At 33.1% G+C, this 11,614-nt stretch overlaps 1 pseudogene; it reads right to left on the bottom strand.

The window, feature by feature from the left end:
• LOC103211131 overlaps positions 1 to 1,397 on the bottom strand; it is a 3,233-nt pseudogene extending 1,836 nt beyond the window's left edge.
• Between the last annotated feature and the right edge of the window lie 10,217 nt (positions 1,398 to 11,614).

The raw sequence follows: 11,614 nt of genomic DNA, 5'->3' as shown, positions 1-11,614 counted from the left end.
TTTGTGTTGTTGAAAAAAGGAGTTTGCAATGAACAAGTCGTTGGTCTTACAAAATTCTACCATTAGGGTATGTTCAAATAATCCTTTAACATCACATGATGGTAAATACAGATCTGCAGCTCCCAAGTCACACAGATTCTTCAGAACCATTAAATATTTATTTTCTCCCAAATGATCCAGCTATCTTTGGTAAAAAGTGAGGGTGCCAAAGTTTTCATTTATGACATTTACCAAGTGTTTTGTTCATCAAAAATTTCGTGTAATGAGAGCATCGCATATCATCATGAACCACACCTTTTCCTATGCTACCAAAGGTTTCAATGGCATATACTTCTTCTTCCATTCTTGTTGCCTTTCCTCTTTTCACAGTGGCTACTGTTTTCCCAGCATGTATTCTATATGGTCCAATTGAATGTCCATTTTGATTACAGAGTGATTTCACTTGATATATATTTCCTTCTATTTTAATTTCATAGAATTCCATTTCCTGGATTCCCTCACCAGTGTCACATAGATGAAATCAGTTCCAGTGCACTTCATTCCACTGTTAGTGTAATGTTTTACAGCTTTTAATAATGTTTCATATTTGAGATTAAAAGTGACAGTAAAAGCATAGTCAGTAATCCTACCAGTTATATGTGTTTCGAAGTCTGTCTTACAGATATCCTCGTACTGTAATACCGTTGGGTCACTGGTACTGGGAATATAATGGGCTGCACAGTTATTGAGAGAACACTCACTAGGAAATGCTAGACCTGCGTTTAAGCTATTTTTTATTCTTTCTCTCTTTTTTTATTAGCTTGTGTGAACAGTTTTCTTACTTTTCACAGACTTCTGTCATTGTAATCCCAGGAGTGATCCAGCTCATACATACTTTTTTTTTTTAACATGTTGTGCTTCTGCAGCTTCTTGAAAATCATTCCAAATCTCCTCAGTGGCCGGATTCAATGCTTTCTTTTCTCCACTTGTAGTTCTCCAAGCAACTGTTCACCTATCTTGTGTGGGTGGGTACTCACATTCTTGTACTTTGAGAAATAAACTATTAGGATACAAGTCACATATTGGAACTGAGAAAGAGTCTGTAACTTTTGGTCCTTTCTTCTTTTCAGTTGCTCCATCTCCATCACCAACTCCATCTTCATCATCATCATCTCTCTTTCTCTTCCAGTGCTTGTCTTCCCAATTTTCTAGCTGCTTCATTAACTGGGGCTCTTGATTCTTGATCTGTTTCTTGTTGCCCTGTAGCAGCCTCTGAACTCTTCTTGTTCTTCCATCTTTTTTTTTTTTTTTTTTTTTGGCTCATCATTTGTAGAGGCAGCTTCCTTCTCTCCTTTTTCTGGGTACAAGTCACCATACAGGTGGCTCCCAGAGATTACTTCCTCCACTACGACCCCCATGTTGCCCAAGAGAGCGTGGGAGACACAAATTGGACGATAATATAAGTTTTGAGATAGGTATAAATTTAAGAAATCATTACCAAAATCACAATTATGTAAAAATACCCTCTCACCCAAACTAGATTCCTTGTGTACCTTTTTAATCCTCTCTCCTGTTCCTGCCCAAGCTCTTTCCTGTTTCCCATTCTATGAACATTCATCAGTCTTTGTATGGGGATATAATTATATATTTTTGTGGATAAACATTACAGAGTGGAATAGCTGGATCACATGGTAGTTACTGTACCTCTCAGATATTTTCGAATATGTCAAAGTATTCTGTTTACACCATGTCAGCAATGCATGAAAGTTACTTTTAGTTTGTATCTTTGCCAGACTTGTTATGATAAATATTTTTAATTATATCATTTCTAATACATGTGCAGTGCTATATCACTGTTGTGCTGAATGGAATAAGTGTAACCTAGTCCTAGTTCCTTTGGTTCCAGGCATCCTCAGTAGTGGAGAAAATGGTTTTGATGCTATTCCCTTATTTCCCAATCATATTTCTTATGTATGGTTAGCTTTGATTACATGCTGGTTTTTTATTTTTTTTTCTGTATGAAATTTATAGAGATTCTGTGTGTTCATCTTCCCCCAAGAACCATTTGCGTTTGAGTGGCAGTTAGAGTGGGGAAAGTTAATCTCATCTCAATCATGACTGAGTCTTTTTGAAGCTGGGCCTCAGGTTTTGTGTGGGGTTTTCTATTTCTGGTTCATAAGGACATTGATGGCATAGCTCTCGGGGTTTTCACATGAACCCTTGTGTGTTTCACAGATCCTCTGCTCTTTGTTGAGCCATGAACCCAATTGGTGTCCCTTCTCCTGGTGAGACTGCTGGACACACTGCTCAACTGCATAGCAGCTCAGCTACAATTTGCTGGTTAGCATCTTTGGTTCTCAGTCGTCTCCTTTGAATCAGCAAGGGACTTAATGAGGAAAAGCAATTCCGAAGTTCTCACAATTTGGGCTCCCTATCTGAGATTTGTTTCTTTCAGTGTTTGCTTCCTTGGTTTTGGGGTGCTTTGAGCAACATCTTTAATATCTCCCAACTTTTCTAGCTTTTTTTAGCAGGGTAGTTGTGCAGAGACTTCTGGTCTGCCATTGGTGAAAGCATGCAAATCTGCAAACACTATTTGTTGAAATATGTTTTAGTTTACAGGTGATTTTACTTTAAATAAAATAGTTCAAACAGAATATCTGTAAGATGAAAAACTTACTTAAGAGAAAATAATCTTCCAAAGGAGTGGATGTATTATCATTTTCTTCAACCTATTTCAATTTAAATGTTTTGTTGATTCTTTATTTTTATGCAGGTGTTAACATGTGCCAAGTACAGGTCTTGTGAAGTTGATACATTATTGATATACAGCTTAATGAAGAAGAAATAGTAAATAATGAATATATGATAGAAGCTAAGTTTATGGGAATTTGTTACTTAGCATGTGCATCCATATAACTACTCTGCCTTGTTTATGTGTCACTTTAGGAATTGGTATATGAATATTTATCTTGTGCTGGTCAATATAGAGATACGATAGTACCACTCAACATAAATGTAAACTCACAGCATTTTATTTTCATTTAATCCTGTTTTCTTTGTGGTTCTATGGTTTCTTCTATGCTGCTTAATCATTTTTGCTTTATAGAGTGAGTTGTATTTCAAAATGGATAGAAGAGTAGTCTTTTGTATTTATCCACATATTTTCCTTCTCAGTTGAATTTCATACCTTCTGCAGTTCTTAGTTTCTATTACATGTTATTTCATATCACACTGAATTACTTCCTGGGCATTATTTGTATTGCATATTATCTAGTGACAAATTGTATCAGACTGGATTGTATAGATGTATCTTATTTCACTCTCAATTGGGAAGGATAATTTGTTGGATACAGAATTCTGTGCTGACAGTATTGTTTTTTCTCTCAGTATTGTACAGCTTCTACTCCATTTTCTCCAAATCTCCATAGATTCTCTTAAGAAGTTAGCCATCTTTTGTAATAATAGATTTCCAGGAGGTAATGTATGTTTATTTTTCAGAATTTTTCACTTCAGTAGTGTACTTTATATTTTATATAGATGTATAATATATATATATGTATACATATAAAATTGATAATATTTTTGAAAACTTCAGTACCTATTTTATCAATTCTTATACTTTCTTATTTAGATATAAAAGGATAACTTATTGGAGTGGCAAGAACAGCAAAAGAAAAATAAATGAAAAGAACCTCATAGAAATGACAAAAGCCAAATCACTCACGTTTATATTTATTTTTAATTAAATATGTACACAGATTATATAAAAAATAAAACAGCTTAAGTACATCACCAAGGAAAATATCCAAATACTTTGTTTTATTATTGCTCATTTGTTCCTATTGTAGTGCATGAGAAAATATATAAGAACAGATTAAAACTCTTTATAAAGAATAATTGCATTACACTTGTATTACCTGCAGCAAAATATTTGCCTTGGCAAAACATTCTATACCTGAATAAATTTATGTAACTATAGTACATGTAGGGATCAGTTAAGTAGTGTATAATATATGGAACTTAGGTAAAATCAACAGGAGTATATGGAGAAATATAGGTTAAACAGATTCAAATTTTAGTATTTCCCATAAGTATTAAATGGTAAACTAGCAAGTGGAATTGTGAGATAGAACAGTTTATACAAAACACGAAACATTATAAAAAAATGTTTTGTGTGGGAAGATAATTTAATTGGTATCCACTTTAAAGAAGCTGATCTCTAATTAGTCAATGAGATCATCAAACTAAGGGCATAAGTAAAATTAGCACAAAGAATGGTCTTTTTATTGTTCATTTTGAATTAAATTTCAAGTGTATTGTGTAGTTGATTTTATATTCACTGGACTCTATTATTATACAATAATAAAAATTCCACAAATTAAGGATTATAATGACTCTCAAAGTTTTATCTGATAACTATATGTAATAAGCCTTAAAAAGATAAGCTTGTCCTATGGGATTTTTGTGCTGTTTTTTATGATGTGTATAAAAAGTTTAGTAAGAGTTACAGTTCTCAGGAAAAACAAAAAGTGAATATGTCTAACTGTATGGTATCCACCAATCTTGTTAAATTCATGTATTAATTCAAACACATTACCTATAGGTTTTAGGCAGCCTTGTAATGTATTTCATCTGTGAAATAGGGCATATTCATTTTGTTGTTTCCAGCCTTTATGAATTTTGGTTTTTCCTCATGAATTATTGTTCTGTCTTCTTGTTCTTGTTGGGTACCATTGAGTAATGTCTCCTAAAATTTTGAATATAACTGGTGATGATAGACAGACATTCTTTCCTTTTTTGATCTCAGGAGTAGTTTTTGAATATTTTACTGGTAGATATATTTGTTGCATTTTTCCCCCATCATAAATAGGTGGTACATTATGTCAGATTGTTTTTCTGTAATTATACCTATTGCTTACTTATGGACTATCTCATCATCTGACATTTCAGATTTGTGTCAATAGTAAAAAGTCTGCTACCCTAGTATATTGCACATTAACAATATATGTGTAGCAATAACGAACCCCAGAGTGCAAGGTGAGAGCAACATAGGTTGTGAAGGTTAGAGTCATATGTCAACTTGGCTGGACCCTGATTCTGAGTAGTTCGGTAGTTATATAATGATTCAATTTGCCAGTTATGCAATGATATGGCCATCCTCCATTTTAGCATAATGTCGATTTTCATGTAACAATATGGTCTTTGGAGCCTGATCATATTGATAAGTGAGGAGTGGGTGGTGTAATGTGATAGTGATATGATTTTATTACATTATTATGTAAATTGGTGGAGTTTCTGTTAGGGTGATGAAAAAATTTAGGAAATGGATAGTTATGATAGTTGCATAACATGGAGAATGTAAATAATATCTCTTAATGGTACATATATAAAAATAGATGAAATAGTATTTGATATATTTCAACAAAATGAAAAAAGTTAATAACTAAAAACAAAAAGATAAGCAATAACTTTTAAAATGTAATTTTTTTGCATTTGTAATAAAGCATAAAACTTTTCATTTCTTTTCATATTATTTTCTATCAGTTTTTTTTTTTTTAATTTATGCATCTCATAAAATCTTACAGGGAACATTGTTACAGTTTTTATTCCATGGAAGTTTTCAAAGATCTATGTTATTTTTTTCTCAACTATATGGGGATGATGAGGAATTCAGGTACCAAGACTTGAGATTCTTTTGTAAGAAGGCTTTTCCATCCAGGTGCAACTTACTGAATAGTTATAAAATCTTTGTGATTTCTTCTTTTAACTATGTTGTAAGCTGTTTTTGAATTTTGTCATTTTGTGAATTACAATTTTATTTGCAAAAATTTGCTTATAGTAAAATACATGGTTTCCCAGGATCCATGGAGATGATCCCATTTACATTTCTGGTGTTGATATTGTGTGTCTTCTTTTTCATTCCATTCATCAGTCTTGCCAGGGTCTACCATAGCTTTTATACCCATAGAGCAAACTTTTTGGTATGCTGATTATTTTTTGAGTAGTAAATTATGTCAAACAGTTCCTTTGTATTAATTGCAATAGTGACATAGCTATCTCCCTTTGTTTTCTTAAAGTGGTTTGATTTCAATATGTCACATCAACAACAATTACTTTTTGGATAAACTTCACTTTGCCCATGGTACTTCATGACTGATGAACCTTTATGTTCATTCCCTTTGTCAAACATATATATTTTTTTTTTGTTTTGTCATGAGGGATATAATATTTGGACATGGAATATCTCTCTGTTTATTTATCTTTTTTGCTTTCTTTCATTAGAGTCTTGAGGCTTTCCTCACATAGAAATTAGGAAATCTAATTAGATTTCCTAATTTCTGGCAATTCCCTGTTGATATACTGCTGCAACTATTTATGAATTATCATCAGAGAAATATTTTGTTAGATTTATACCTAAGTATTTATTTTTCTTTAACTGATGCTAATGTAAATGATGTGCTTTTAATGTCAAACCCAATTATTCATTGCTAATATTAGAACAGTGTTTGAATTCTGAATATTAAGTCGTATCCAGCAACTTTGCTATAGTTGCTTATTAATTCCAAGAATGTTTAATTGCTATTGGTGTTAATCCTTTGAGATTTTGTATATAAACAATAATTTCACTGGTGAACGAAGGCTATGTTACTTCTTTCTGTTCAGTCCATATTTAATTTATTACCTTCCTTTGCATCTGTAATTGCATTAGCTAGTACTTCCAGTCAAATGTTCAATAGGTGTGATGAGAGGGGATATCTTTGTATTGTTCCTGATTTTAGCTGTAAAATATCTACTGTCTCACCACTAAGTAAGATGTTATTTGTAGGGTTTTTTGTAAATTAAAAAAAAATCAGTTTGAAAAAGTTACCCCACTTTCCTAGTGTTTTGAGAATTTTTACCTGAATGGGTTTTGGATCATGTCAAATCTGTTTCTGCATTTATGAATAAGATCATCTGATTTTTCTTCTTTAACATCTTGACATGTTGAATTACATTAATTGCTTTGTGAGTGTTGAAGTAGTCTTCATACATGGTATATCCCACTTGGTAATGTTTTATAATCATTTTTTATACATTGTAGAATTCCATTTCCTAATAGATAAGTGAAGGTTTTTGTATATATATTCTTGAGAAATACTGGTTTATTATTTTCTTTACTAGTAATGTCTTTGACTTGTTTTGATGTTTAGGGTAATGCTGGCCTCGTAGAATGTGTTAGAATGGATAATTCCCATATCAATACAACTAAGTGTTCTAGAATAGCCATTCTTTGCAATGCTGTTCATAGTTTGTTATGATTCACACAGTCCAATACCTTTGCATAGTCAATAAAACAGAGGTAAGCATGTTTTTGGTGTTATGTACTTTCAGCCAAGATCCATCTGACATCAGCAATGATATCCTTAGTTCCATGTCCTCTTCTGTATCTGGCTTTGATTTCTGGCAGTTCCCTGTTGATATACTGCAACAACTATTTTTGAATTATCTTCAACCAATTTTTTCTTGCTGTGATATTAATAATATTGTTCTATAATTTATATTTATATCAGGGAGCTCTGGTGGTGCAGTGCATCAGGCATTAGACTGCTAACCAGAAGGTTGGAAGTTCAAACCTACTCCACAGAAGGAAGATAGGGCAATTTATTTCAATAAAGATTTACCTCCTTGGAAACCCAATGGGGGTCACTGTGAGTCAGAATCGACTCTATGGAGCTGAGTTTGGTTTTGAATTTTGTATAATTTATCTATTCTATTGAATACCTTTCTTTGGAATGGGCACCGATATGGATCTCTTCCAGTCAGTTGGCCAGGTAACTGTCTTCCAAATTTTTGCAGTAGATGAGTGAATGCTTCCAGTGTTGCATTCAGTTGTGGATACATCTCAATTGGTATTCCATCAGTTCCTGAGGTTCTGACTTTCACCAATGCCTTCAGTGCACTTTAGACTTCTTCCTTTGATACCATCAGTTCTAGATCATATCTTACCTCCTGAACTACCAGCCTTCTGGTTTGCCGTCAGTTTAATTCCTGAATATTCCATCTGGTGAAGTCCGTGTTATGGTTGTCCATTATGAGCTCTGGTATCGTACTGCCTAAGGCACTTGACTACTGACCAAAATGCTGGCAGTTCAAACCCACCAGCCACTCCTCAGAAGGAAGGTTGGGCAATCTACATCCTTAGTGACACCACCTCGGATTGGAAACCCAAGGAGGGGTTGCTATGAGTCGCATCCTACTCCACAGCACATAGCAACAAAGTAACAATGTGTAATAATTTTGTAATTCATATATTTTTAAAATGATATACTATTTAGCAAATGGTGCTAGTAAAATGTATCAAAAATATAAACAAAATTCATATGACTAAACAATGAGTGTATTGTACAAATTTATTAATTAATGGAAGAAGCTAGTGGCACAATGGTTAAGTGTTCTGCTGCTAATTGAAAAGTGAGTATTCTACCTACCCAACGACTCCATGGGAGAAAAGCATGATGATCTGCTCCCATAAATATTACAGCCAAGAAAATCCTATGGGGCAGGTCTCCTTTCCTGTGACATCATTCAGTCAGTCAACTAGACAGTACGCAGTAACTGCAACACATTTCTTAATGAAATAAGAAATACAGCTTTAAGATTTTTGGTTTTTATTTTTTAATATCTGGTATGAGATTTGGAAGGAGTTTAAATGGTACAGATTCTTTGAAAAAAGTATTTAACATTCCTTAGGAAAATATTAAGTACATACCCTTTCCACCGTAATTCCACTTCTAGGATGGTATTCTATTTAGCTGATCCATAATGGCACAAAATTTAGTTACAATATAAAGCCACAGAATAATTGTTAAATAGATGATGGCATGTCCATACAATGAATACTATTCAACTTTTACAATCAATCAAGTAGCTCACTACATTTTTACATAAAATATCTCTGATACGTATTGCTAAGGTGAAAACAAATGAAATAGTAATTTAATTTTAGGCATATGTGGAAATCTATAAACAAATTTTATATGATAATATATGTTTATGCGTATACCTGCTAACGTACAGGTTTTACTGTTAATCATGATTACTTCTGAGGAGGAATATGCATTTGAATATTTTCAAAATTGTATAGTCTGCATATATTTCCTTTTTTGTTTTATTGTGATTTGGGTGAAAGTTTACAGAACAAATTCATCTTCCATACATACACTTTATCTCATGACATTGACTATAGTTTCCCACAATGCAGCATTTCTCCTCCCACTTCCTCCCCATAGCCACCTCTTACCTGTGTCCTTCCATCCCAAGCATACATGTTTTTAAATATTAAAGAAAAAAAATCATAGAAGTAGCCCCATGATTTTATATCATTAATGTTTTTTTTTTAAAAAAAACACCAACTATTTTTACTTTCTCATCTATTTACAGTAGTACAGAACAGGGTAAGAAGTTGTGTTTAAAGAAAGGAAAATTAGAAAAGTGTTAGAGAGAAAAAAAATAAGAAGAAATATTATAAACAAATTGTTTGTTGTTATGTGCCATCAAGTCGGACCCGACTCATAGTGACCCCTCCTTGGGTTTCCGAAGCAGTATCACTACGGAAGTAGATTTGCCCCATCTTCCTTCCGAGGAGTGGCTGGTGGGTTTGAACCGTTAGTCTTCTGGTTAGCAGTCAAGTGCCTTAAGCACTATGCTACCAGAGCTCCTATAAACAAATTATGAAGAGAAAATAATTTCATTTATTTGTGAACCAGTTAAAAGAAGCTGACCCCATTGTGATGATTAAATAACTAGCCATAAGTGTAAGCATCAAAAAGAATGATCTTTTATTGTTCCAATAGGATTGAATGATGTCCAATGTGCTGTGACATGTATCTTTCAATAATAGTCCCTGCTACCATGATAGGAACTCCAGTGGTGCAGTGGTTAAGACATTTGACGGCTAACCAAAAGGGTGGTAGTTCAAACATACCTGCCACTCGGCAGGAGAAGGATCAGGAAGTCTGAAGCACCAGTAAAAATTTGCAGCCTTGGAAACCCTATGGGGCAGTTCTACTCTGTCAGATCGACTTGATGGTAATGGGTTCGTTGTTTGCCTGTTTGTTGTTTTTGTTACCATGATATAAGAAAAACTGAAAATAATGACCAGAGTTGTAATGCCTTTCAATTTATATATATATATATATATATATATATATATATATATATATACATACACACACACATTCACACATTGAAAAAGCCTTAATAACATAATGCTTTCCTATAATATTTTATGCCATTTGTTATGATGTATGTAAAAAGTGAGAATGATCACTTTAAAAGAGAAAATGAATCTTCCATTTCATAAATGTTGCACACCCTTCCACAAGTTCATATCTTCATTAATTCCTCTCCATAATTCCCCGTAGTTTTCTGTGTAAAGATCTTGCACAGCTTTCATTAAAATTTTACCTGGAGTTTGAAAATATCTGACACTTTTACAAATGGTGTTTTTTAGTTAATTCAATTTCCTCAATATTCTTTGCTAGTATTTGAATTTACGATAGATTTTTATTGATCATGTATCCACAGATATTGCTAAATTGACTTAGTAATTCTAATACATAATCAGTGAATTGATGTTAGTCAAGTACTGAATATAAGAATTATGGCAATTTCATTTCTACCTTTCCAGATCTCGTGTCTTATTTTCTTTCTTTTTCTTGGAATTTTTCCCTGGTTAGCCTCTGTATAAATGTTTAATAGAAGAATGTGAGATAGTAGGAATCATTTTCTCATTTTCTATCTTGGAGGAAGATTTAAGTATTTTAGAGCTGATTAAGATATCATTTGCAGTCTTACGAGATTTCTTTTTATCCTATGTGGATGATAAACTGAATTACTTTTTTTTCTTTGTTTCTAATGTAATAATCACCATATTTTGTCCATATCTTCTATTGAACTAATTTGACTTTCAAATATTAATCTTCAAATAATTCATTCTTGGATAAAACTCAGTTTGCTCATGGGATCTCTGAGCACATTTAAAATTGAATCGGTTTGTTAAGTAGTTTTTGCATTTGGTAGAGATAGACATAACCATTTGATTTGCCTTGTTATGTGATATCCTTGTCAATTTTATAAAAAGTTTATATGGGTTTGTAACACATTCTCTACAACTGATTGTGTAGGATTCATATGATTTCCTTCTCAAATATAAGGGAAAATACACCGCATAATGGCAACAGTATTGTACTCATTTTACAGGAAGGTGTTTCATGTTCAGTGTAATAATTTAATAAGCATAGAGACTACTGAAATTTCTTCAGTTTTCTTTTTTGTTAGGTTGGGTTTCCCTAGGAGCTTTGTGCTTCATAAAATTTCCTTTTATTTATTTATTTATTTATTTAGGCTTAAATGGCTTATATTTTTATATCTATTTTGAGATTCTCTAATGATGAAATAGGAGCTCTGGTAGCATAGTGCTTAAGGCACTTGACTGATAACCAGATGGCTGGTGGTTCAAACCCACCAGACACTCCTCGGAAGGAAGGCTGGGCAATCTACTTTCATAGTGATACTGCCTCGGAAACCCAAGGAGGTGTCGTCGCTATGAATCAGGTCCGACTCCATGGCACATAACAACAATAATGATGAAATT

This window comes from Orycteropus afer, unplaced genomic scaffold (assembly GCF_000298275.1).
Source record: "Orycteropus afer afer isolate SDZICR_OR568_19922 unplaced genomic scaffold, OryAfe1.0 scaffold00697, whole genome shotgun sequence".
In the NCBI taxonomy this organism is placed as follows: domain Eukaryota; kingdom Metazoa; phylum Chordata; class Mammalia; order Tubulidentata; family Orycteropodidae; genus Orycteropus; species Orycteropus afer.
Note: the sequence above shows the minus strand (reverse complement) of the source record. Positions and strands in the feature narration are given on the sequence as shown.